This window comes from Cyanistes caeruleus, chromosome 13 (genome assembly GCF_971803275.1).
Source record: "Cyanistes caeruleus chromosome 13, bCyaCae1.hap1.1, whole genome shotgun sequence".
Lineage (NCBI taxonomy): Eukaryota > Metazoa > Chordata > Aves > Passeriformes > Paridae > Cyanistes > Cyanistes caeruleus.
In genome coordinates this window covers 7,225,053-7,250,982 of record NC_141713.1, presented here as the reverse complement: position 1 = coordinate 7,250,982, position 25,930 = coordinate 7,225,053, and the positions used below count along the sequence as shown (strand labels likewise).

Here is a 25,930-nt window from a genome sequence, read left to right as displayed (position 1 = left end):
ATCAAAGAAGCCTACTGGGACACAGGGAGAGGAAGGAAATGGACAAGGACTTGATTCAGTGGAGGGTCAGTGATCAAGAGAGTGAAAGTCAGATAGGAACTGTGGTGAAGCAGAAGATGGCCCTGATGGGGAAGAACTCTGGATGTGAGGAAAGAGTCCCTACAGAATGGTGTGTGCTCACCCAAATGAGTCCTGAAGGTGTCTCCAAACCTTCAGTTCTGCTGGGCTTCCTCCAGGCCCACGTCTCCTTCAAACCCAACAAACACCATAACTTTAACTCCCTTTATTTTTCTCTATGACAGCTCTGATTTCAGTACTAACAATCTAAATTGTTTTAGTTCCCCTCAATCCTCCCGTTCAACCCCCACAACCAGCTAATTCCTTGTGTAAAGGAGAATTGGCTTTTTTTTAAAGCTTTCTATTATTTTTTTTCCCAGAAGTATCCATTAAATTTTCAGCTAAACTGGAAGGCAATTTTTTGCATGAGAGCTTTACATAGATAGGCTTAAAGCAGAACAAAAATAAATAAATAACGATTCTAAATTACCTCCCCCTCCCCCACTGTGTCTTAATGAAGTGCTGTTTTACATAAGTTATTTCAAGAGAAGTGAAGTAATTTTGAGCAGGCAAGCGATCAACATTTATTTGGGTTTCCAAGAGTGTTGCAGCTCCCTCTGAATCTTCTGGGTCAGGCAAGGAGGCAAAGTTTCCCCAGGTAAGGATTGAGGATACACAGCCTTCTTGGGTGAAGGCTGTCTTGGGTCTTCAGGCTGTGTTTGGGAATGTTTTTAGGGGCTGCACTGTGCACTTGCCTCTGGTAATTTCTCCAGGGTTTGTATGTTGAAGCAGTGCTGTTTATCAGTGGTTTGTGTGGCAGCATGATGGCCTAGGCAGGAAAACCACTCTGATTTCCTATGCTGGCCTCAAGAAAACCCCATGCACCTTCCAGAAATCTGCAAGTGTAGACTTAATTTCCAGGAAACTCCTCCTCCTCCCACCTGAACTGGCCTTCAGCAGTGCAGGCAGGCTTGGCCCCCAGAAAGTGCTGCTCCACAGCTCAGTCTGGCAGAGGAACTGTACTGACAGGAGGATGGGTCTACAGCTCAGAGGAAAGATATTTTGATGGCATTTGTGTTGTTACTATTATTTAAAACAGCTTATTTTAATCTCTGCTAATGTCACAGAGAGTCTGCACGAGCAGAAAACAAATCCTCTGATGATCTATGCTGAATTAACTTCTTTTTTTTTGGCAGACTTTTTTTACACTATGCACCAATCCACAGTTTCTTAGTCTGGGGCTTCTTTTGCATCTTTTGAATCCTATTTGCCATTTTGCAAGTGAATTGATGGTTCTCAACCTTCTCCAAACCACAGTCTCCTCTTTTACAAACCAAAATTCACCATTTTTTCCTGCTGGGAACAAGCCAGGTTACCCCTTAAGGGAGAATCTGGTGAGACCAAGGAGGTTGTGATCTCTGCCTGCCCACCCTACCTCCACTGGCTCCAACTCAGAGGATGAGGAACTCAGATCAGAGTTTTGGCCAAGGTAGGGTCCCTGCTTGTCCCCTACCTGCCACATCATGTGCATCGAGTGCGCTGCTACCCTGGAAGGGTATGACTGATACAGCGTTTGTCACACTTACATGAAGAGTTTTTCAATTAAGAATTTGCAGTGAGGTCCAGGGACCTGTTAAAGTGCTGAGGTATTTACCCTCCCCAGACCTTCCCTTCCTTCCTGCCCTGCTTCGACCCTTCCTTTCTCCCCAGCCTTGAAATGAAACAGAAAATTATTTTTTTAAAACTGTGTCGATAATTTATGTTTAGTATAAAGGATGATTTAATGGCATCACCAAAGGTCATTTTTTTCATCTCCGTGTTACTATCCCAGCCCCAGAGGCTGTGCATCCCCTTTTTCCCATAACTCCACTGCCCTCCCTTTCATTCACCTCACACATCTCCTGTCACCACCCCACCCCAGCGTTCCACGCACCCGACACCTGCTTCAGGTTCAGCCCATGGCCGATGGAGATCAGAGATTTCAAACAGAAACCTCCACTCCAGACCACCTCAAACTGGAACCATTTCCACCTTGAAAACAGTCAGTTGCTGCAAATGACAGGCAGACTCATTTCTTGAATTAAGGTTTTTTTTAAAGCCTTTTATACCTATTTACATGTGCGCGTGCGTGCACCGAGTGTGCACTGTGGTACCTGTGTGCACAGATGCACACGAATCTCTCTCTCAAGTATAAATATATTGTATGTTAGAGCTGTAAATACTCCTTGGTCATGTGTCTATGTCTTCTTCAAAGTATCATATCCTCAGTGTTATGTTAACAACTCCATTTATTGATTGATGAAACTATGTGTAGACCTGTACCCTCCTGACATAGTTTATGTAGCTCTCTCTTCTCAAATAAAGTACAAAACTACCACCAGCAGGTCCTTCTCTCCTCTTTGTTCAGTGTTGAGCGTTCAGCTTTAATTCATAGAAACCTGGCATTTAAAATTTAGGCAGTTTTCAGCCATGCCAACAGTACAGAAACCTTCACATGATGTTTTAGGAATTTTATGTTGCTGGTCAGGCCAGTAAGAGTTGTTAACAAAAGGCAATAACCTGTAGGTTAAATGCTGTCCCAGCTGCAGTAAATGCTGATCTCTGTACTCATCTGATTCATCCTTGCCACTTACCTCCAGGTGCAGCCTACACCAATCACAGCTCCCTCCATCCTGGTAGAGACAACAGGAGTCCATCCTCCTCCTCCCCTTTTGGTGGATCTCTGCACCATTACATCAACCGGTCCTCCCAGAGTACAGAAATTTCCCCTTGGCTTAAGAGGATCCAGTCTCTTCCCTGTCATGTTGTTGGCTTGTTGCTGCTTGGATTGCCCAGCACCAAAACTCAACTCCAGTCTTGGGGCTGGGAACTAATCTCAGGATTATGGCAAAATCCCCTGCTGCCACTTGCTTCCCCTTGATTCCAGGCTTCACGCTGAAATCACAGGAACCAGAGGATATTTACCATTGCAAGCTGAAAATAAAACCCTCTTTGCACAGATACACTTACTGTAAAAAACTATAAAGATGATTTGTGAAGTAACACTTAATTTACTGCAACTGACACCAGACTCCAGCTGCCAGAAATTTGACTGACAATTTCTATTTATTTATATCCTGCTATACAATATCTGCCTTAATGCTGTAAATTTTTCTGATTGGAATTTCACAGTGTCTGCCTGGATATTTATTGATCATAAAATAATCTGCACAACCCGTTAAAGTCAAGGCAGGGAGAATGGATGCCAGAGAAATCACTTGACAGGATCTGGGTACCAGTGCCCAGGTAACAGGAGATGCTCAGATGCTATTTTTACAGCTTTATGTATCACTGAGAGCCAGTCATTTGAACTGCTTTTCTGCTGTTTCCCGAAAGCCTCTTCTGAAATGCTTCCAAGAGCTTGGTATTGAGTTCCTACCAGCAACTCCATATGGACCCTGCAACATGCCTCATTTGCAGCTCCTCACCATTGAGAAATCCCACCTTTACAGTGAAATCTGCTGTTTTCACAACTGTTCTTTCAGACAGCCCATGAGGGAAATGTTTGGCTCTTTCTGCAGCAGTAAGACCACTTTTTTTTTTTTTTTTCCCAACTATTATTTTCAGCAGGCAAAGACAGAAGCATTCAATTTCTGCCCACGAGGGAAAAAATGTGAAGCTTGGTCCCAGCTGGGAGTTCCCGTATTGCCTGGTGGGAAGAGTCTCTTACTTCATTCACAGCTTCAACCGTGCAGCTTTCCAGTATCTCCAGTGCATTTTGCCTTCTGAGTTTGGGCTTCTTTTATTTAATTTTTTTTTTGTTTCATTTTGGTTTTTATTTTCCTAAGGGACACCTTTTCTCCCCTATGGAAGCCAAAGGTGTGTGCTCTCTTTGTGGGTGACCACAAAGGCATACTTTGGTCATAGCCAAGTCCACCCTTTCTCCCAAAAGTCAGCGCATCCCACCCCCAATCCAGCCCACACCCACTTTCTCACCAGTAGCCCCCCAGTGAAACACCCTTCCCTGCCCTGTACACACACTTGCCCCCTACTCCAACCCACCACTCTTCTGCCTTCTTCTGTTCTTGTTCAACAGGAATTTGTTCCCTTCCCTGGAGATGCTGCTCCAGCCATTCATTCCTGCTGCAGTCAGAGGTCCCAAACCAGGCCTCACCTCACCACTCATCAAACACAGCTCCCTTTCCTCTCTCACCATCAGAACAATAAACCAGCAGCTGAAATGCAAGAAAGAAAGAAAAAAAAATCCCACTTTGACCAACTTCCCTAGGAGCCACCCAGTTCTGCCTGCTGCCAGTACCTGTTGCAGGTTGCCTTTGCCTGCCCAAGATGAGGTGATTTCAGGAGTATGCAGCAGCTGGTGGAGCATCAAATGGGCTGGAAATAAAACTCCACCAAAATAAACAGCAGCTGAGGAGGCTGTCAGGCCACTGGCACTTGCCCCAGACTGGACAGCATCCCTTGTGGGAAGTGGAAAATGGAAGGACTCCATCTGCTCAGGGCTCCCTGTGACCTTTTCAAGCTCCATAAAACCCTTCACAGATTACCCTTTAGAAAGCAGGGAAGGCAAGCAGACCCCTGCATGCCCTCTGGGCAGGGGGAAGGAGAGGTCCTGGCCTTCCCCCAGGTTGCAGAGAGAGTCAGATGAAAGGTTAACAACAAGATGTAATCACAAGGTAAAAGCACAGGGCAGCAATGGCACAAATAATTTCCTGTTGAATTGTGGCTTTTGTTATTCCCAGAGAAGAGCAGCAGGTATTCAGGAGCTTCTCATTAGCCAGCATGATTTCCATTAGGCTTTCTATTAACATTTTGTAGCCGTAATAAACACCTACATAATTAACACACAAAAAAAGGAGCCCATTCCACGTTAACAGGAGTCGCCCCAAGAAGCTGGGAATGGCACAGGTGGGTCAGTTCCTGTCTGGAACATTCCACTTGCAAAGGAATTGCTCTTTACACCCACCTAGGACAATTCCCTTGCAAAGAGTTAAGTTTTAATGCTTCTGTCCTCCTGCTTCAGTCTAGGAGGATATCTACCGCTGGTTTGCAGTTGGAAAAAAAAAAAAAGAAGTGGGAGAACAGGGTAGAAATTGTCCCTGGAGAGGTTCAGGACAGTCCAGTATTCCCTGGTCCTTTGGTGTAGCTCTGAGGAGCCTTTTCCTGCTAAAAACTGTCAGGGAAAGAAATCCTTTAGGAGCACTTGCATGATCCCAGACAGCAGATAAGCCCCAGGAGCCCATTCAAAGTCTCCTAAGAAAGAAGATGGAACCTACTGCAGCCTGGGCTTGTTTATAACCATGAAGCACACCAGTGCTTCGTGTCCACTGAGAACTGATGAATAATGGGGAAAATAGACACTAAGGGCATGAACATCATTTCTGAGTATGAGAGCTCTGGCTCCTCCCCAGCCCTTGCCCTTCTCCCCACCCACTGCCAAAGGTACCACTGCCAAGCCTGTGCCCAGGAGATTGAGGACATGTCATTCTGACAGGCCTGTCTGTCCCCCCTCCTCATTTCAGACCCCTACTGCCAAGAATTTGTGTGCCTTTTATCGTAGCTCTGAAATACAGGGAGACACTTTGGAATTCAATTAGTCAAACAGTTGCCACAGCAACAAAAACATATAAACTTAAATGATTTATACTCACAGACACCACTTCAAATAGGAATAAATTTAATATAGCAGCTGGGAATGAAATGCATTGTACAATAAGAAAATTGTATTTTTTTCTCTGGCTGATGATAGGCCTCAAGGTCTTAATGCAATATAGATGAAAAAAGATATTTGGGCAGAAGGAAGCAGAATACGTTGTGCTGTATTTACAATGCCTGCTTGGAGAGTACAACACATAATGAGCATGTACATCTAATCACAGAGCTGTGATGCTGTTTGCAGACAGCCACAGATCAAAGATTGCAGCTACCAAGTCGACTGCTTGGTTTCACTTTCTTTCTTTTTCTCTCCTTCATCTCATGAAACCTTTCCTGTTGGTCTCTTCCCAGGCAAAAAAAAAATCTACCCTCATTCCAGCAGCTTCTCCATCCCCTACAGTGCCAGGTCCCCACCTGGTAAAGTAAGATTGTGAGTTTTTTCTAGAAGAAAAAAAAAATAATTCAAACATAGTTCTGGGACTGAGAACAGAAATTAATTGCAAGAAATATGCAGGAAATCTTTTCCTCTGCAAGAACATTGCAAAAGCTTGCAATAAAATCTAGAATAGTCATTCAAGTGATGGTCACCTGCAGTATTTTTCCCTGTAAAAGACTGAACGTGAAATGAATGCCACACTTCCTACAATTCTCCTTTGACTCTGAGATTCCCTGGAGAGAACTACAGGTACATGGGATGTGAGATCACAGAGAAGATAATGCATGTACAGACCTCTGGCATTAGCACAGTTTCAGTGCTAATATATCTTTTTCCAACCAGCAAAGGTTTCACAGAATGAAAGTGATGTAGGAGCTTAGAGGAACCTTATGGTTAGCTTCCAGTAAACAGGAACCATCCAGAGGCTGTGCAGAAACTGCCTCATTCCTTTCTAAAGACACAGCAGCTGGTTTAACTCAGAACAGTGGAAAGTTCTGTGCCTGTAGCTCATCTGCCCCTTTGTTGAGGTGCCAAAGCCAGCTGGCTTGGCAGTGCCTGGGCCAGAAACAGCCAAGCAGTGCCCAGACTGCAAAAGAAGGTGGAGACCCAACCACTGGCTCTTCATTTTCCCCTAAGCAAAAGTTAGCCTGTCATGCAAGGAGGCATTTTGGAAGTTGTCACCTGCCTCCACAAAGCCTGATCAGTGTGGCCAACCACTCCCATCAGTGGGAGCTGAGGCTGCCAACACCCTTGGAGGGCTCAACACTGCGAGCAGTTGTATGAGATCTCTCATCTGACCTGCTCCACTAGACAGCATTTATGGTGGGAATAAGAGCTTTATTTCCTGTCCAGATCGTGCTCATAACACCTTCTCCTGCACTTCACAAGAACTCAAACAGGACGAGTCTCACGCACTTCGGGGCCCTTTGTGCAAAGGCAACTTCTCTGGCTCAGACCGTGTTTTGAGTAAACACTGCAGATCCAAGTGCAAGAGGGAAAAGCCAGAAAAGCACCTTTGAGACAAACCCAATACTTTTGTCTAAGTACAAACAAGCAAAACCACAGAGGCCACAGCTCTAACAGAACTTACTGGCTCCTCAGTGTAAAAAATTACAGGGGTGAGTTTTCATGGGTTGTTTTAGGCAGGAGGTCAAGAGTGCTGCTCATTATTAGAGTTGGCAGGTGGGGTGGAGAGTTCAGGATGCTTTGGGTGAAAATTGAGATCAGCACCTGCAATTCTCTTTGGCAGTTTGGGAAAGGAAAGCACACAGATGCACAACAACAACTAAACAAAGCTAATAATGAAATCATATTTATGTAGGCAGGAAGGAAGCTCAATTGCCAGGAGAGTACTAAAGTCTACAAGTGTAAATACATACCAAATAAGTCAGCTTGATGAGATGCCAAGTTTGTTCAGCAGAGTATGGCACTTCACTGCTGAAGTGTTCCTGCAGGAGGGAAACCAGAAAAATGTCAAAAAGGTCATTGGGTGAAATGTGTGGCTCCACCAGAAAACTGTGCAAACAAGCTCATGTCAGTAGATTCAGTTCTGTCTTGCAAAGCAACAGCCTGTTGGTGCTGTCACATTGAAACACAAGCATTTCACTCCCGAGCTGATCTAGAGCTCACTGCTCTCTCCACGTGGCAAAGCAGAAACCACCACAATATATGGGTCAGATGTACTGAGTTTCCTCCTTGAAGGTTCTGGATCTCAAGTACAAAATCAGAGAAAATAGTATTGACATCCTGAGGGATATGGTGGGGCAAGTGTGTGAGGATTTGTAGGACTTGTATGGCCAATATTTAACAATGAAGGATCCAAGACAATAAAGGAAACGAGCAGCTTTACAACATCTCTGAGCCTCACTCTCAGACCAGACTATGCACATATTCTGAGTCAAGATGGGGAAAAAACCTACAAAACAAGAACAAATAGTGCAAAGTATCTCTGGAGATGTTTAGAGTGGAAATCAGAGACATCACAATATTTAGATCCTGGATCAATCTTTCACAGACATTGCAAAAGGCAAAATCCTAAACAGCTGAAAGATGGAGCTGAGCCAAAAGTACTCAACCTGTGACAGCAAAACTCTTGATTTGGCTGGGAAGTCCCCTTCATCTCCCTTTCCCTGTAAAGGTAACATCTGTTCTTCTCTTTGCCTGCTCCATGGCTCTTTGGTTCGACGGCACAGAGAACAGCAGGCTGGTGTGTCCATTCCCGCTCCATTCCTTCTGGATTAGGGGATGCAGCAGTTCAGAAACCAGCTCCCCAAGCCTCAAACTACATTTATCATCATCTTTACACGCCTTTACACAGCTGGCTCTCCTGATGATAATGTGTTCTACAGTTTCCCTTGCTGGCGTGGCTTATGTTAATACTCCATTAACATTGCTAATCAGAGACAGACTTCTGGCAGCATCTCCAGGGGATGAGCAAATGTTGTCCTATGCCTTTCAGTTTAGGAGATCAGACTTTCAGATGAAATCCATTCCCAACATCTCTGATTTCAGCAATTAAATAGAGCTGCAGCATGTGGGAGCTGTTCAATGCTGGATGCATGTGGTTCCTACTGCTCCAAAATAAGACCTTTTAAACGGCTTTTTACGCTGGTCCTCAGATATGTGACATTTGGAACTTTTATTCACTTGGGAAATCAAAGACTGCTGGAAAGATGAGATGGATTCAAATCAAAGATAAAAGGTACAGAGGTCCTGAAGGTCTAACAGTGCATGCTCCCAGTTCAGCTTACCCCATCCAGAAAAGAAATCTATAGTTTAGTTTGATCTATTCCTTCTCACATTTCAGGAACACTTCCAAATCCACTTTAGCTTTACTAAAGGAGTCTACTTTTATTTGGATTAAGTAGAGTCAGGCACCATGATACATTTGGTCTCAAGAAAATGTCTGGAATTTCTACTTGTGCTGGTAAAAGGAGAGCAACTGCTCATTAATGCAATTTTCAAGACACCTCAGATTTTAGGTGGACTTCCATTCTCTACAGGATTCAGGAAGACTATAAAATTAGCATTTGTCAAACAAAGCCTACACTGTGGAAATAAACTTATTTCCAATCCAAATATCATAAATGAGGCAGAATGAAACACCACAGTTGAAAGGAGATGTAAAGCCTTTATCCTCCTCAACTCCTTCAGCCACAAGATGAATGAGCTGAGCAGGAGGATGATGCCATTGAGCCAGTGAAACAGTGAGTCTGCTCAGCAAATTTATGCTCTCATTCCAACAGATGCACCAATCCAGTCAAAATCAGGACAGTCTTCTTCTCTACTTTTCCCTTTCCTCTCCTCTTGTAATCTCCCTAATAACACCTCATGTCCTGTAGCCTGAAATGGGAGGCACTTCCATGGCAGGAAGTGATGCCTGCTTCTCAGTGATACAAAGATGAGGAAGAACAGCTCAGTTTTAACAAGCAGCTGCAGACCAGTTACATCTGACAATAAAGCCAGCGCCCGCCTTTCCCCCCAAAAAAAACCAATTCAATTTACAGAAATAAAAGGAGAACTCACAAACAATGCACATCAGTACCTAAATGATTAAGTGGTATATGACTCACAGCCATTTGGAAAGGCTTCTCCAAAACCCTAGGGAGCTCACCAGAACCTGTTTAGATACACAGCTCAGACATGCAGTAGATGCAGAGTTTATTTCAAACACCTCAGGAGTGTGGCTTCTATGCCCACTCACTTTAAAGGTCTGAATTCCAAATTCAGTTAACAATGCACCACATCCACTGAAGATGGGGAAAACTGTGGGCATTCATGCAAGGTCCATGGCACATGGATATGACCTTCAGTCACTGGCTGGAAGTGATTTCTAATGCATCAGCTCATTGCTATAATGATGTGCTTTGGAGCCATTAATTAACTCGCTGCTCTCTGAGGAAATTCTCGTTTCCTCCATCATTCATATCTGCTTGGAAGAGATGCAGACCTGCAAAAGCTACGTGTGAAAGCCTGAGATGTGTGGGATGGAGCTGAGCAGACCGTGGGCAGGTGCTATGAAAACTTCCTCATACAGTGAGTGCCTCAGTGCAGCTCCATCACATCCCACAGCACCAGAATGATGCTGCCACAGCAGCTCTGCCAATCCCCAGAATCTCTGCTACTGGGACATCCCAAATCTCACTTCTGGGATCTTTGGCTCTCCAGCCTCCTATTCTACCTTAGTGGAAAATGCCAATTATTGGAAGATGAATAAAAATGTAGTGAAAATATTTGCTTGTTTCTCCTTGGCATAAATTGTCATCTCTCTCCTATTTATTCATTATTCAAATATTTTCACAAGGCTGATTATGGATTTTTACCTGCTTGGACTAGAGCTTGTTTTCAGGTAGTTGAATACCTGTTCTCCATATTCAGTGCCAGATCATGAATGAGGAGCCAGTCCACAGCTACTGCAACCCTCCCCTGGCAGGATGAGGCTCAGCTGCCTTGACTGAGGGCTGAGACCCAAAAGGTAAAGATGATATGTGCCTCCCGTGCTGTTCTACAGTATTAACTATTCTGCAGTTCACTTCTGTTTTGTTTCAGCAGCTTCCCTCACTGAATCATCAGAGAGCAAAATTGCTTCCAAATAATAACCAGCTACATGGAGTGTTGTTTGGCAAGGGAAAGAGCAGAGTTTGACTCTACATTTACATAAATCTCAACTCACACATTTCAGTTTCCAAGTAAAGTGTTCAGACACCTCTTTCTTCAGAGCCAGCACCTTGGGAACCTACCTTCCCAGCCTGATCTCTGCTTTCTCTCTTTACAGAAGAAACACCCCCACTTATGTAACACAGATATCCCTTTTGAAAAGACTTTCAGCTCAGGAAGGCAATTTTTCCAGGTTAGGACAGTAATGAATGGATTTTAGGACAACTCAGGTCCCAGACACCCCATCTAATATTGTGGGGCTGCTGCAGGTTAGAACTTCTGAAATCCATAATAGACTGGTCCTGTCAAAGCATATAACATCTCTGGCTCTGACTAACATCACTGCATGCTCTGGAGCAGCTCTAGCCAATGGAGAGAATGTACATTTGTAAGATTTCCACTGCACTTGTCTCTCTCTTTCACGCACACAAACGAATCTTAAAGTACAGATTAATATTTAAACAACCAGGGCTACAAATATCTTTCAACCTTCCTGGGCAAGAAAGTTCTTGTGTGGAAAAACAGAGTGGGGAAAATGCACAGAGGGGGGAAAAAAACTCTTCTCAAGTGGGAATTTACTTTTCATTTCTGCTCCCTTTGATATAACCAGGATTAACTGCTTTTCATCCCTTTCTAAAGGACACGTTGGGTCTCCAGCTGTTTTTCCACTATCAATCCCTGGAGAACAAAGCTTAAGAAGTTAAATGAGTTTGGGAATCTCATCTTTGTTTTTAATTAATTTGAAATGAATGCATGCTAATGACAGCACCACAGCAAGATTGCCAAAACTTTCCCCATCCATATAAGAAAGTGGTGAACACCAAAGAGCGTGGGACCTCACCAACAGCTTTAACCCTTGCTTGCTGCAATTATAGCCAAAACCTTTGGGCAGAAGAGGTTCTGAAGGGTTCAGTGGTTTTCATCTCTGTGTACACCATGGAGACATCCTGTACTCCAAGCAGAGGAGCCCTGCTGGCTGTCAGAGTCTCTGCAAAAACAATGACAGTCAGAAATGCATTTTGCTGGCTTCAGACTGTGAGGAGCAGAACTGCTGTTTCCCTGTTCAGTCACACTTGCAGCTCCTCCTTTTAGCTTTATATGAATTATAAAACTACAAATGCACTTCAAGTCCTTCATGTGGGAAAAAAAAAGAAAAAAAGGCAGAAAACAGCCTGGAGGACTTATTTCTGTACCATTCCTCTCACTCATGGGTGGCATTACCAGTGGCATGTTAGAAGGAAGGTCATTTGTACATTTTTAAAGGCAGAGAGTGGGGTCAGGTTGAAACAATGAGTGTTAGGTTGCTCCTAGTGCTGACAAGGTGAGCTATGGCAGGAATGAGTGCTGGACCAGGGATGCTGGAAATCTGTGTGGAACTGGAGGCTGTTAAATCTGAGAACAGCTAACTCTAATTCTGGCACAGAGCTCACAGAGGTTGGGGAAACCATTCTGCAGAGACCACAAACCCAGCTGTCAGGAGTAATAAAAGCTCAGCTCAAACTGTGATACAGACATGGTTGAGGGGAAGGACAAGCTGGATGGATTTGCTGATCTTACAAGAAGATTTGTTTATGGTTATTCCTGATAAATAGAAAATAAAACAGGGAGCCAAGCAGGTCTGCACTAGAAATTAAGCCAAATGAGAAGAGAGTATAATGTGAAAGAAAGAATTTGTACCCATCAATATAAATGTCTTCAGGAGGGACCTTAAGGACACTGTAGAGGGCAAGAAATGAGTTTAAACAGAGCAGCTCCCACTGTCCCAGTTCACTGGGAACCATTCATCCATCACAGCTCTGATTGGTTTCTCTCGTTTTCAGCCTATAGCTTGGCAGGAATTAGGCTCAGGACATCTATCCTAAGTGTCTCCTGGCTTCCCTGAAGAGCTTCTGCCTCCAGTCTCCTCCTCCAGGCCCCCAGTTTGTACATCTTCTCAGTGTCAGTATAAATTGCTGTCCTACAGAGGAAGGCTGCCAAAATAACAAGGTTCAGCATAGGATCGTGGGTTACAGAGATAAAGATGACCACAGACAGGAGGAGGAGAAGCAGTTCATTAAGCAAGCTTTGATATCCACCTCCTCTGGACCCTGTGTCTGTTATGCAGTGGAGGAGCCAGACACTTGCAGATATAGGCACACACAGTTTGTAACCATAAACATTTTAAAAGACCATGCCCAGAGGAGGCTTTTGTTCAGTTAAGACCTAAGGCATTAATACCAGCACAGCTGTGATCTGAATCCGTGCAGGTAACCACCCTGCACTCTGAGGTTAACTTTAGAGTGCCTTTACAGATGAGGACAGCAATTATCTCATTTAAATTAAACAAAGATTCCTAAAGCTGCTGCTGGGCAATGCTTTCCCTTCTGTAACTGAGCACCAGCATATTTACATGGGGGCTTTTGTGGTTGGGCATAAGTCATTTGCAAGATATTTTTACTGCTTGCAGGAAATCTGTGAAAAAGGATGAGGCAGAATGTCTCGGAATGCAAAGTACCAAGCTGGATTTTAACCACTGCACAACAGCAAATGGGTTATGCTTGGCTTTTTTACTATTCAGCTGGTAGCAATAAAATAGTGCTTGGCTTACTCCTTTACAGAGCCAAGTTCTTTATCTTGAAAGAACAATAGTGAAAAAAGGCCTGTAGAGGAAGGAGGCAGCCTGCTGAAAAGTCTCCTGAAGACTTCCTCAGAGCTTAACTCCTACACCTCCAGCATTCCTGGCACAGCTCTCCTGACTCCTCAGTGCACCCAGGGTGGGAAAAGCTACAGCTCAGCCTTGTCTCTGGTGAGGGAGATAAGCACATTCACAGCTCCCCATCTTAAGGGGACAGGGAGACAACTTCAGCTGCTTCTCAAGGCAGTGCTCACCCATAAAGTGCAGAGCAAAGCCCTTCCAGGTGATCAGGGTGTGCAGCTTTGCCTCTGGATCCCGGGAGCTCTCACTGCTGCCTGCACAAGTACCTGACTGCGTCACTGGCAGCACAGGTATCTGGAAGGATGATGCTCACCCAGAGGCTCCTAATCGTAGCATCCACTTAAAGGCAGAGAAGACACAGGCCTCAACAGCAATGAATAGAAAAGGCTCCTTAAGTAAGACTGATGGTCACAGACAGATCCTCTGGTGCTCTGCTCTGCCAGCTCCCAGATCCGTATCAGCACCACATACATTATACAGTCGTCTCCCTTCTTGGCCAGGGACACAGCCATGGTTCAGTGTTTTAATTAGCCCACTCCAGGCTGTCTTGGTCATAAAGGCTAGCAGAGAGAAAGATAAACATTATGCAGAAATCACGTTAATTTATAAAATATTCAATTAAAGAAAACAAACAACATAAACTAAGATCGTCAGAGCGAGATGACAGGGAAGCCATCCTGCTGGGAGTCAGCTGCCTCTGGCCTTGGGCAGGAAAATATGTTGCTCCTCTGCAGTTCTTGCACCAGAAGGGGCCAGGGAGAACAGGACCACCTGGGAAGTGAAGTTACAGAATATGTCCTGCAGCAAGTGGTTTTGATAGCCCAGGGCACCTTCATCCCTTCAGGGATCAAAACACTTGCCTCCCTCCCATGTTTTCTTCAAAGCAAGGAGAGCACAGTCCATCCCATTTTCATTAATGCACAGCAAAATTCTGTTATTTTAAAGCTCAACTCCACCATTTGCAGTTCAGGTATCTGTAAACTGCTGAAATGCAAAGCTGCCTTTCAAGGGCATCTCTTGCACTCACACCAAACTGTGACCCTTGAACCCTGCTGAGGAAGGACTGTTTTCTAGTAGGATGTGTGAAATGAGAAAGAGGATGCTGGGAATGAGAGCAGCAGCATGTTCTGCCCCCAGGGTTGGGCACACAGCTGCGGGAGCAGCAACTACATTCAGGGCTGGATCTCATAAAGGAAATGAGGAGTGGAGAAAATCACAGCATTTAGGGATGGAAAGGTCCATTTGCTGTCTTTCCTAGCCCAACAGTGACAGATCCCTCCCTTGTGCTTTGTACTGTGTGTAATGACCCAAGCAAACAGGGCTTCTAGTTACTCTCTCAGGAACAACTCCACAGCTTCGGGAATCTCCATGACAGCGAAGCTTAACAGGCACAGCCTGGGTTTACCTCAGTTAATAGAATGGGGTGGAAACTAGGTTTGAGGCTAAATATTACCTTTAACCAGTTCTGTACATCTGGAGTACTTGGGCCAGGTTTGTATCAGACCTTCCACCATTAGTGCTCCAGTCAAGTCCTTCTTGCCAAGGTGCATCTCAGCTGAGAGCTCAGCAGCATTTCCATGGGGACTGGACTCCTTTCCTGCCAGCCTGTGAACACAGAGCCCCTCTGCAAGTGTCCAGGCAGCAACAAAACAAGTGGAGGACTGCTTGTGTGCTGGCCCTTGGCATTTCTCCTGCTCTCCCTGGGGAGTGGAGAGACAGGACTGCTCTGGCCTCAGTAAGTTGTGTGTGTGTGTGAGATTCTCATTATCTCCAATGGAAACTCTGATTTGTTTCTCAGTTCTCATTTCTCTTTGTACACAGTTGCCTCTCCTCTTCAAGGCAGCTTTTTGTGGGAGCTCAAGCCTCAAAGGTTCCTTTTTCTTCATGTGTGAATTACAGATGTCACAAACACCTCCGACATGGTGCATGATTCCTCATTCAAATGCAGACTAGCTGAGGGGGAAAACAAGTCTTTAGATCTATAGCATCCCCTGGGGATATCAGCACAGGACACATGCGTGCCAGTGATAAGCCAAACTAGACACTGGATGTCACCAGCACTCCACTGGAAACACAGAGGAAGGAGCAGGTATCTGGCAGTAAAAACCTCCACTCTTAAAGCAAGCACTCTGGTTAGCTAAAGGAAGGGTTGGCTGGGCATGAATTAACAAGGATCATCTAACATGCTCTAGAACCAGAATAAATCCAGCAAAACACATCCAGGTGAGGAGGTGAAGGAAAGGATGGAAGGAAATTGCTGTCCTAACTTGAAAGGAAAAGTAAGTCCAAGGAGGATGTAGGTCTCCCACATAGCCACCAGCCCACAAACCTTTAACAGCTGCCAAGGAAAATAAGTGGTGGGATGGAGAAGGCTGCTCCTCCCCTGGCAAACCCTGAATACCAACATGCCTTAAGGGCTCCCCAGAAGGGCCCTGCATGTCAGTACAGATGAGAAATTCCTGCCACCTGGATGGACATCTCCCAATGAAGAATGACTTCCAACACACTGTGAGCACCTGGAATTCCGTGCTCACAGAATCCATTCACTTCCTTATACCAACACTCCTCTACCCTGAGGCCCTGTGAGAGAAGAACAACCTTGACAAGATCTCAACCTGGCTGCTGTTCAAATCCCAGGGAGGGAGAAGAGGAGAAGACTTTGGGCAAAGACCCAACTCTCTCTCAGAACCAGACCTCTGCTCTGAGGGACACAGAGAGGAAAAAAAGATGCTTGAGGAGAAGAGGGGTTGCTACACACATAGTATCCCAGACCAGCTGTTCAGTCCACAATATCACATTCAAACCACGTCTGATGCTTTCTGGAAGGGCCCCCACCTCACAAACACACGTTGCACAGTGGATCTGGTTGCTTCCTGCAGAAATGACTGGGATTACAGCGTGTGCAGCACCTTGAGTAGACATGACCCACACTAGGCTACCAGACATGTGGAGCTCCTGGACAGATACAAATCGAGGATCTCCCTGTCAGTCTGCAGGCAGATTCCTCCAAGAGAGTTTAATGTTCCAAAATGCTGTGCAAAACCAGGGATTCACACCTTTCTGTGTACATTGACAACATATCCCTCTGGACAGAAACAGCACAACTGGGTGGAAAGAAGCAGCTCAGCTGCCTGTCAGAGACTCAGCCCTGCCAATAACCAGAGTGGAGTCCCTCATGAGTGGGCTGTGTTTTGGCAGAAAAAGGTGGGATTTTGATCCACACCTCCCTCCCAGCTCTGCAGGAAGGATTGGGGTGGAGGCTGTGAAATATAATGCAAAACTTGGGACGGTGATGGCTTTATTCCAGTCTGGGAAGCAAAGGCTCCCACCACACTTTTCCTAACATTAAGGACTCCTATCTGGCTGCATAATTATATATCTGTGCCCAGGCTGCTTTGTTTGTTGCTCATTTTAAGATCTCTTCTGTTTAATGCCTGGCTTTGCTGGAGCACCGAGGGAAACAGGCACTTGAACCGACTGCCACCCTGCTTACTCTCTCCATAAACGAAAGCATGGGAGTGCTTCACTGACCTTCTAAATACAGAGGCTTCAAATTAAATTATAACATTGCTGATAATCAGCAGACCAGGGATTAAACTGATTGGGGCCCTGCCAGACCAGATTTAGCTTTCATTAAGTTCTGCCCACAAATCAGACTTATCCATGCCCTCGCTCTTGAAGTTATAATGGGCACAAATGCACAGAGGGAGAGCAAAATCCAAAGTACTTTACTGTTTAGAATTCTAATCCTTTCAAGGTCTGGAAATACCTGGGGTCCAACTACCACATGGTCTATCCACATCTGTCGTCAGAAGTAAAGACCTGAAAGCAAGTAATTTACATGAGGGTTTAAGAGAGAAATGACAAGAGCAGGGATGTAATCACTAGCACAGGGAAAGTCTGAAAGGAGCTTGTCGATCCCTATGAAATAGAGCAAGAGGCTTATATATATATATATATTTTTTTTTTTTTCCTTGTGTGTGTAAATTTCCTAAACAGCTGACCTAAATGAGTTCTTACCACGATCAGATAGCCTGGGACAACAGAGTAATCCTTCTAATAGGATTACAGGCTGTGCTAAAGGAGACTTCAGGCTTCTCCGCTCTGCATTGTAACACGTACAGACACACACAGATGGACCTGGTACCTGTAAACCCAGTATTTTCCCCCCTTCACCCCCTTCATTACCAGCCCTTCTCACCCCACTGCTTGTTTTCTCCACAATTGCTGTAAGGTAGTCACCAATATTGGATTGAGAAAGGAGGAAGGAATAAGTCAAAGAGCTGAAATCATAACAGTGGACAGATGGAAGCGTGGGGAAATTGGCAATCAAAAAGTCTAGTTTCACTATGATTCCAGGAGTATTGCCTGATGCCAGTCAGCCTTTCCAGTGCTGTTCAGCAAGGCAGCACAAAAATCCCTGCCATTATGATTTAGAGACAACACAAAAGCTGGTGAGGAAGCACAGAACAATTCAGCAGGAGGTTCCACGGAGCTCTGCAGACCTCCTGGTATGCTGGATCTGTCCAAGCCAAACACCTTAATGGATGTAAACACAGAGTTATGTGCAAACAAAGCAGGAAGATCTAGGTCCCAGCTGTGGGTGGAAAGCTGCAGGGAAGTGTGAGGGAGTCTCTCTGCCCTGAGAACAAGAAAGCAAAGCACACACACAAAAAGGAGCTATTTCCTAATAAAGAAGTAACTGACTGTGAGCTCCCAGAGAAGGTTGTAGTCAGTAGTGACTAGTACAGCCTTTAGTTGCATGCAAAGGGAGGGAGAATGTGCCTTGTAACTTCAGACTGCCTGAGTGAAACCAATGCTGGTGTGCTGATAACAGCTCTCACAAATACATTTTTCAAAGGTTGCTAAGAAGCACTTAGAGATGGTGCTGGAGAGAATTACAAAAACCACCAGATACAGTGGGGAAAATGCCTTGCTGCAAGGGACTAAGAGGAGCTCAATTCGCTTTATCAAAAAGATAGTTATGGGGGATAACAACTTCCAGCAGGAAAGATCTCAAATATTAGAGAGGTATCTGCTCACACACAGAAAGGCGTAGTGTGAACCAATGGCAGCTGAAAGATGAAGGCAGATGAACCCAAATGGGAAATCAAACATACATTTGCAATAATGAGGAATAAGAAGGAACAACACTATCTCTCTCTCCCTCCCTCTCTCTCTCTGCCCAGCCCCCCTTTTTTCTAATGCCTTTAAATTAAAACTTGGAAGATGCTTGGAATTATCCCTGGGAGGCATCTTTCAGCCAAACACATTCCTGCTATCAATGCAGGAGAAAAGAAATAAAAGGCACTGCCCAGCAGCACTTTAGAGTGCAGCCTTGACCAGGTGGACATCCGTGGACCTGTCCCTGCTGCAGGATAACTCCATCCCCCCTGCCTTTCCCTGGGAGTACTGGGAACAGCTGATCCACCAGGCAAAAAAAACCCAGCAAAACATCCTGCTAGAACAAATGTCTCCTCTTGTACTCATGCACAGACAGACACAAGGCAGCCCAGCCCTTTTGAAGAGCCCAGACACAGAGATTATGCTCCTCTGCACACACAGCTCCCACAGCTGTGGCTTACAGCAGCTGTCCCAGGCCTGAAGGAGCACTGAGGTGACATCACAGTGCTGGAGGCACACCTCAACAGCTGCCTCAGTTCACAGTACCGTGCTCCTGTTTTGGGCTCTCCCTGGTGGGACAATCTTCCAAGAATTTGTGTCACCATGTCACCTGCACAAGACCCTCTGCCAGCTCCCAGGCAACATCACCTCTCCCAGTGATGGAAGAGCTGGGCTCCTCCACCTGTTACCAGCCAGAACTCGTTCTGCAGAGAGGCTGATTTTTATTTTATTTACTTGTTTTTAAAGAGAAAATTGGTGAAAAGCACCAAAACAGATACTGCTTTTCTTTCAGCATCCTGGACTTCACTTGCCAGGAACCAAAACGAGATCTCACAGCAAAGCAAAGGGCTGGCAGATGAAAAGTTAATCCCTAAACCATCAGGAAAGGGAAAGAGGTTTGAAAGATTTAGAAGTGACTTGTTGCTTGACCTGGAAAGAAGATGCTGGAGCCCTGGGTCAGCAGCTCTCCTGGGCCTGTGATTGAGTAGGTGACATAATACAGATGACTGTGACTGAAAATTAATTGATGTTACATCCCTTATAAATCTGGACTACCTGGCCAAAGCATAATGCTCTCAGAGTGACTGAGAGCTGCTGAAATATTTATAAGAATGAGATATTACTTTGGCTTAGCTGGAGCAGAGGATTAACTTCATCACTCCCTCCTTTCTCCTCCCTTCTAAAAATATGAAAGCTGCTTCAAAAGAAGGAAGCAAAACTTTCCCATATCCACTTTAACAAAATGTTACTTTGAAATTAAACTGAATTTCGCTTTTTGGGAGTATGTAATCCCTGTGGGACATATATATATATATATCCCACACAGTGTGCCTGCACTACATAACTAAAACACAGTCTGGTTCCCCTCATCTCCCTCACAGAACTGTACACCTGCCCTTTTCCAGCAGCAGGACCATTCCTAATAGAATTCCTTTTGAAGGGAAGGGCTACAGGAAGGCCCTGGATCCCTTTTCAGATGCTGCAATAAGCCATTAAACACACTCATGTGGTTGAAGTTACTCTAAATACTATCACATACACAACAGTAAAATGTCCCTGAAGGTGATGCATGCTTTGGGAAGTGGAAATGGAGCAAGAGGACATTCATCACTGCCAAGAGAAGAAAGCACTGCTGGAGCCCTGTCCTTTCCACAGCCCATCTGCTGGGTGAACCAAGGGTCTAAAAGATGAAAAGATCACAGAAATCCCTGCGGGCTCTAGGCCTTTCTTGTACAGAGCATCATGCTGGAGGGATGGCAGGGGAGAGGCCAGGGGAGCTGCAGTGATGAGCAAACCAAGGAGGAGGAAATGGGGAGAGAGGAAATGAAGGTACAAGAAAACAGGTGAGGTGGTGAATGAAGAAAATCCAGGTGGGAGCAGGAGCCTTCCCATGCACTCGTGATGTGGTCCAGCATCTTAACCCACATCTCCCTGAGCTGGTCCCCACTTCATGTGCCTCTGCACAACAAACCTAAAGTCTCCATCTCCCCCCTTAGCATCCCCATGCTGAGCTCACACACTGAGCATTCCCCACTCACAAGCCATGCTTCTCTCTGGTTGCAGCACTAGTTTTGAAAATATCTGTACACAATGCTATTTGTAAGATGTTTTATTATTATATTCATGTTGAAAAAGGAGTTTCAAGAGCTGCTTTCCTGTTACCCTGCTCTGCCCAGCATTGGGCATGCAGGGAGCATCCTGCAGCCTGGCCAAAGGCCACCAGCTCCCTCCTTACTGGCAGCTTTGAACCCTGACAAGGCAGCCCCTCTCACCTTGGAGCTGCTTTTCACCCTGTTTCCTTATGCAGACGCACAGAACTGCAATAAGAACTCCAATATCTTTGCCAGCCGCCCAATATTTATCATTGGGAAATAAGGGATATTTTTGTTCATGGACTAGGGACTAAAGAACAAGAGGAATTGTCCAGGGACTAAACCACATCTGGGTCCCCACCCTGGGCTGCTTGAAGTGGCAGTGTCTGTTACCTACGTGGTGGTAACAGCTGTGTTATGTGCACTCAGGAGGAACTAACATCCACTTTTAGCTCTGACTTTCCTCACCAGCTCTTGGCCTCATGAACCATAGCTCTGAGCTAAATAAAGGTTTATCCCATGCTCATTAACAGGCCTAAAGTTATTGCCTTATCAATGGCAATGGCTAAACTCAGCACAAGGAAAGGCACAACCTCATTTCTTGCCAGACCATTTGTGTAACTGGGGAAAAAGTCTGGCACGCTCTCATCCACACAATATCAATTTATCCCAAACCCAGATCTGCCCCTCTTCCTCATTCCCCAGCTTTTTCCACCCCCATCATTTCCAATGAGGAGCACTTCCCGTGTAAACCAAGAGCCAGGACAGACCTGGTCTTTTCCAGCCCTAATAAGCCCCAGGATCCTTCCTGGTGGCTCCAGTCAGCAACAGGTCGGTCACAGGAAGGGCTATTGTCAAAATATCCCTTTCTCCATTGTCTGGGGCTCTTCCACAGCTGAGAGCCACACAAAAGCTGCTGGCTGGGAGGATGACAGTGCCAGGTGAGAAGCTGTCCTGCTCCTCTGTGTGATGGGCTCCACATCCAGCAGGATCAGCACTTCAGTAGCAACGCAGGGAATTTTTAAAGACATTTGTTTATCGTGACCACGTGAAACCATTTGATTGCCTGAAAAGCCCAGGAGGGCACCTAAACACAATATCTCCCAGAGAGTGACAGTCAGGGCAGTCGTCAGCTGGAATTAAACAGACACCTTCAATACAGATGGAAAGGACTACAAAAGAAGCATTAAAAGAGCAGTTGCATCCCTCTCTTACCCGTGGTACCTGTTTCAGCTTCTCAGGCTGTGGTTAGGGAGTGCCACAGGGGGCTGTGTCACAGACGAGCAGCACAGAGGAGCTCAGCCCCATGCTGCCAGCAGGAAAACCTCCACAGCAGCACAGGGCAATGGGGCACAGCTGCCACCTGCATCAGCCACACACCTCCCTTCTTCCCTGAGGTGATGGGAAAACACAGAGAAGGCGGTTGCCCAGTGCAAGACAGGACAGGAATTATTGTAAGCTCGCTTTAGGATTTCTCTCACAATTCTGAAAATGTACCCGCCCCCAGTTGCTCTTTTTGGGAAAGATATCATGATGGTTTCAGCTTCTGACTACAGCTTATAAGGAAAAAAATTTAAGTCTACCCTACTTCTTCTGAGAGCTCTCCACCCACCCCATCCCAATTTGTCAGTATTATTTTCCAAGAGAAGCCAAAGACAGGAAAATTATTTTACACCAAATTAGTTTTCCCCCTCCTCCTCTACTGCTTGGATGGAGAGGCAAACCCCAGAAAATTCTGAACTGTCCAAATGAAAAACATATTCCTCATATGAACTCTCTGGGATGGTTTAAAGCAAGGGAAAAAATCTTCTTCAAAACCTGCAGACTGTCAAAACTCCTCACAGAGTCATTTTGACAAGCTGAAACCATAAACCCAGTAAGGTTCACTGCCCATTAAAATTCTTGGATGATTCCTTTCTCTATTTGATTGTCACCAAATGCAAACATCAGTTCTTCCAGACATTATCATGTCTTGTAATGAACAAAAAAAAAAAAAAAAAAAAAGAAAAAGAAAAAGTAGAAAAATAATCCAAATAGCCAAAATCTTGCAAATGAGCACTCAGTCTGCTATAACTAGATTTTCTGAGTTCATCATCCTTCCTGACAGCTCTTTACAGGTAAACAAAATGTATTTTCAATGTTTTGCACAAGCAAATTTGCACAGTGAAACAGAGCCCATGAGGGCATCTTCCCCTCCAGCTTTTAGCATTACATACCTAAACTTGTCCAACCAAAATGTCCCTGCAGCAGAGTCACAGGGATCCCCCACAGAGGTCTTCACATCCAGGCTGCCTGGCAAAGGAAACACCCAGCAAGTCCTGCCGTGCTCCTGGAAGGGCCCTGCTTTGAGCACAGCCCTGTTACCTCACCTGGAAATATTTCTGGAGAACAGCAGCGCTTTCCCCACGTGCCTGAGTCGCTGTGAAGATCTATGCTTCGCACTGCCAGGTGTTTTTAGGTGGTGTGGATGGCTGCAGGATGGAGCAGGAGCAGCAAATGTCCCTCCTCAGCCACTGGCCTGTGCTCCCCTGGGAGGTTTGGCTGACAGCCTTAGACAAGAGCATAGATCAGCAAGGCTCTGCACTCCTGTGGCACTACATCAATAAACATGCAGCACAGACAAGGGAGTGAGGGGACATAAATATATATGATTAGATACCCATTGGTTTGAAATTTCCCCCACACAGTCTGCCTCTGGGCTGCACCTCCCCAGCTCAGCTGGAGCAACAGATATATACTCTGTCAGGGCTTTGATATATTAAAACCAGGAGGTGTTTGAGTCCACTCTAATCCTCTTCACATGGCTCATTTTTAACCTGGCTTTCTCACAGAAGCCAACCCAAGGACACCTCATCCAGCTGAATAGGGGGACTGGCATGTCCACAGTACATCAAGGATGGAAAACTGAGGGAACTGTGCAGGAGAAGGCCTTTTTATCTCTCTCCTCTCCTCTCTCAAACACCACACATGACTGGCTGCTGCCACTGCAGCTCCAATCCGTTTGTGCAAACAGTAGACCCTGATCTGGCTGGGAGGAGACGCTGCCTGGATGCTGCAGGAACAGATGGAATTTTCACCTGGAAGAGCAGTGCATAAATAAAACTGATAAAAAGTTTTAGGACCTCTGGAACGTGCATAATGTGCTTTATCAGAGATATCAGCTCCTGTGCTTAAACACTGCCAGTGACTGCCAGGGGAAAAAAAAATAAAAAATAAAAGGTCTCTTATAAAATTATTATCCTGTCACTTAAGTCAACAGCAGTGATACCACGATAGAAGCCAGCAGTTATGTCACATTGTTTTATCACTGTAATTACATCAAGAACACAGTAACTGTCTGTGAGAGATAAGATGATGGAAACAGCTCTGCTGAAGCTTCCTGTTCACAGTGCTGGGATTTGCAGGCTGGTTTGGGGTTTGGACATTACATTCAATTACTGTCCTTGAGTGCTGAAGAGCCATGACAGTGAAGAAATACAACTGGAGGGCTCCCCTGGCTCCTTCTGCTGCAGGTGGGGTTGTAGGAGTTATCAGGGTCAGTCCTGAGGATCACAAAGAACCAAATTAATGGAAATTGGCCTCTGGAGGATCCCTGGGCTTCACAGGCTGCTCAGGCTCCTAAAAATGTACAGCAGGGTGACATGAACACTCCCACAAAGTGGTGGAGGAGAGCATGTAGCCACATTTGCTGAGCAGGAATCGATCGACCTTTCCCCAGGCAGAAGGGATGTATACTCAGGAAAAAAATATTTTGTAGGCTAAGAAAGGACTTGGCATGAGAAAGGTAAGCAATTCTGTGCAGCTTGTACAGTTGAAGGAAAAGACTCTGAAAACTCTTCTGCTGACCCCAAAATGACCTGCAGTCCTTGATCTCACACTCATGCAAAGTGGCATAATCCCTACAGATGCCACTAGATTCCCAAAAATCTGACACCATCCAAATGCTTCCTTCAAAGTGGTAAATTCCTAATGCATCATGAGGTTTTGACATTTTTTCTATGCCACTTTTCCCTTTGCTCAGGAATATAGTGCAGTGAGGTTCCTTCAGAAACCCAGAATACTCCTTGCTCCTCTGTCATGCAGGAAACTCATCTGTTTCTGTCCCTCTTTCCCATGGATTCTGTGTTTATTGTAAGTTGTTCTGAGGCAGCACTGCAAAGAGCATGCAGTACAATAGAGCCTGGGAAGATGCAGTTGTGGCAGCTTCTGGTTGTTAGGTGAGACTGTGACAACAAATAGTAAAAATGAGCTTCAGGGAGTGAGTAGTTGTTTGGGGTTTCTCACATGGAAAAGACAAACTAGGTCACAGACATTTGTAAAAAGAGTGAAGGTGCCAGACTGGCCCCAAACCTGTTTTCTGACCATCCCAACCTCCCTCTTACTGAGAAATGCATGGCATCATAGAGTTATTAGACCTTCCCATGCTTGGGCACACAGGAGTCAGGCAAGGAGTACATACAAAACTCCTGCATTCACTGCAAGTGTGTTTAGATTTCCTCTGCTTATAGCAGGGAACGACCCTCACAATGGCATTGTCCCTGCTACTCCAGAGCCACTGCTTTTCAGGGCTGGCTGGACCATGACAACACCTCAGCCACCTACAGAACAAGCACTTTCCAGCACTTCATTACTGTCATTGCAGGCTGCAGAGAAGTCCCAAGGGAACCTCAGACCGTAAGACGGATGCAGGGACCATCTTCTCTGCCAGACAATGCAGACGAAGATGATGCTGGGGAAAACAAAACTGTTTACTGTTTACTACTCTTCCCACAAAGGTTTGAAATAAAATATCCTCTTGTCTGGAGTCAAGAGCAGCGGTGCCGTTAAGGATGATCCGTCATGCCACAGAACTTTATCACGGTAATTACATCAGGAACAAGTTTACCATTTGAGAAAGAAGAAAGATTACAAGAAGCAATCCACCAAAACAGCTGCAGTGTCACAGCTGAGAGATATGCAGAGAAGAGAAATGCATTACACAGGAGCAGTTGGGAATGGATTCCAGGTGGGAAGGGCTGTGCGTTCATAGATTGTGTTTAGAGCACTGGGGAGAAGGACTGCTCACAGCCCCACCACCAATGGTCCTGCAAGCACAGCATTTTCACTTGCATGTGCAGCTTTTGCTAATCATGCAAATGGGATTCCAGAGGGTCTTCAGAGAAACATAGAATCACCCGTGGCTTTTTGAAGATTCCCAAAGAAATTAGCCTAATCAAA

The 25,930-nt window shown here is 45.3% G+C and overlaps 1 long non-coding RNA gene across 2 annotated transcripts in view; it reads right to left on the bottom strand.

Annotated features, from left to right (window-relative positions):
• Nucleotides 1-25,930, bottom strand: part of LOC111934035 (uncharacterized) — an 82,814-nt gene that overhangs the window by 44,813 nt on the left and 12,071 nt on the right. For both annotated transcript variants that reach the window (XR_015275592.1, XR_015275591.1), the window contains one exon: nucleotides 7,525-7,593. This is a non-coding gene — a long non-coding RNA (uncharacterized LOC111934035). The remainder of the gene's footprint in view (nucleotides 1-7,524; nucleotides 7,594-25,930) is intronic.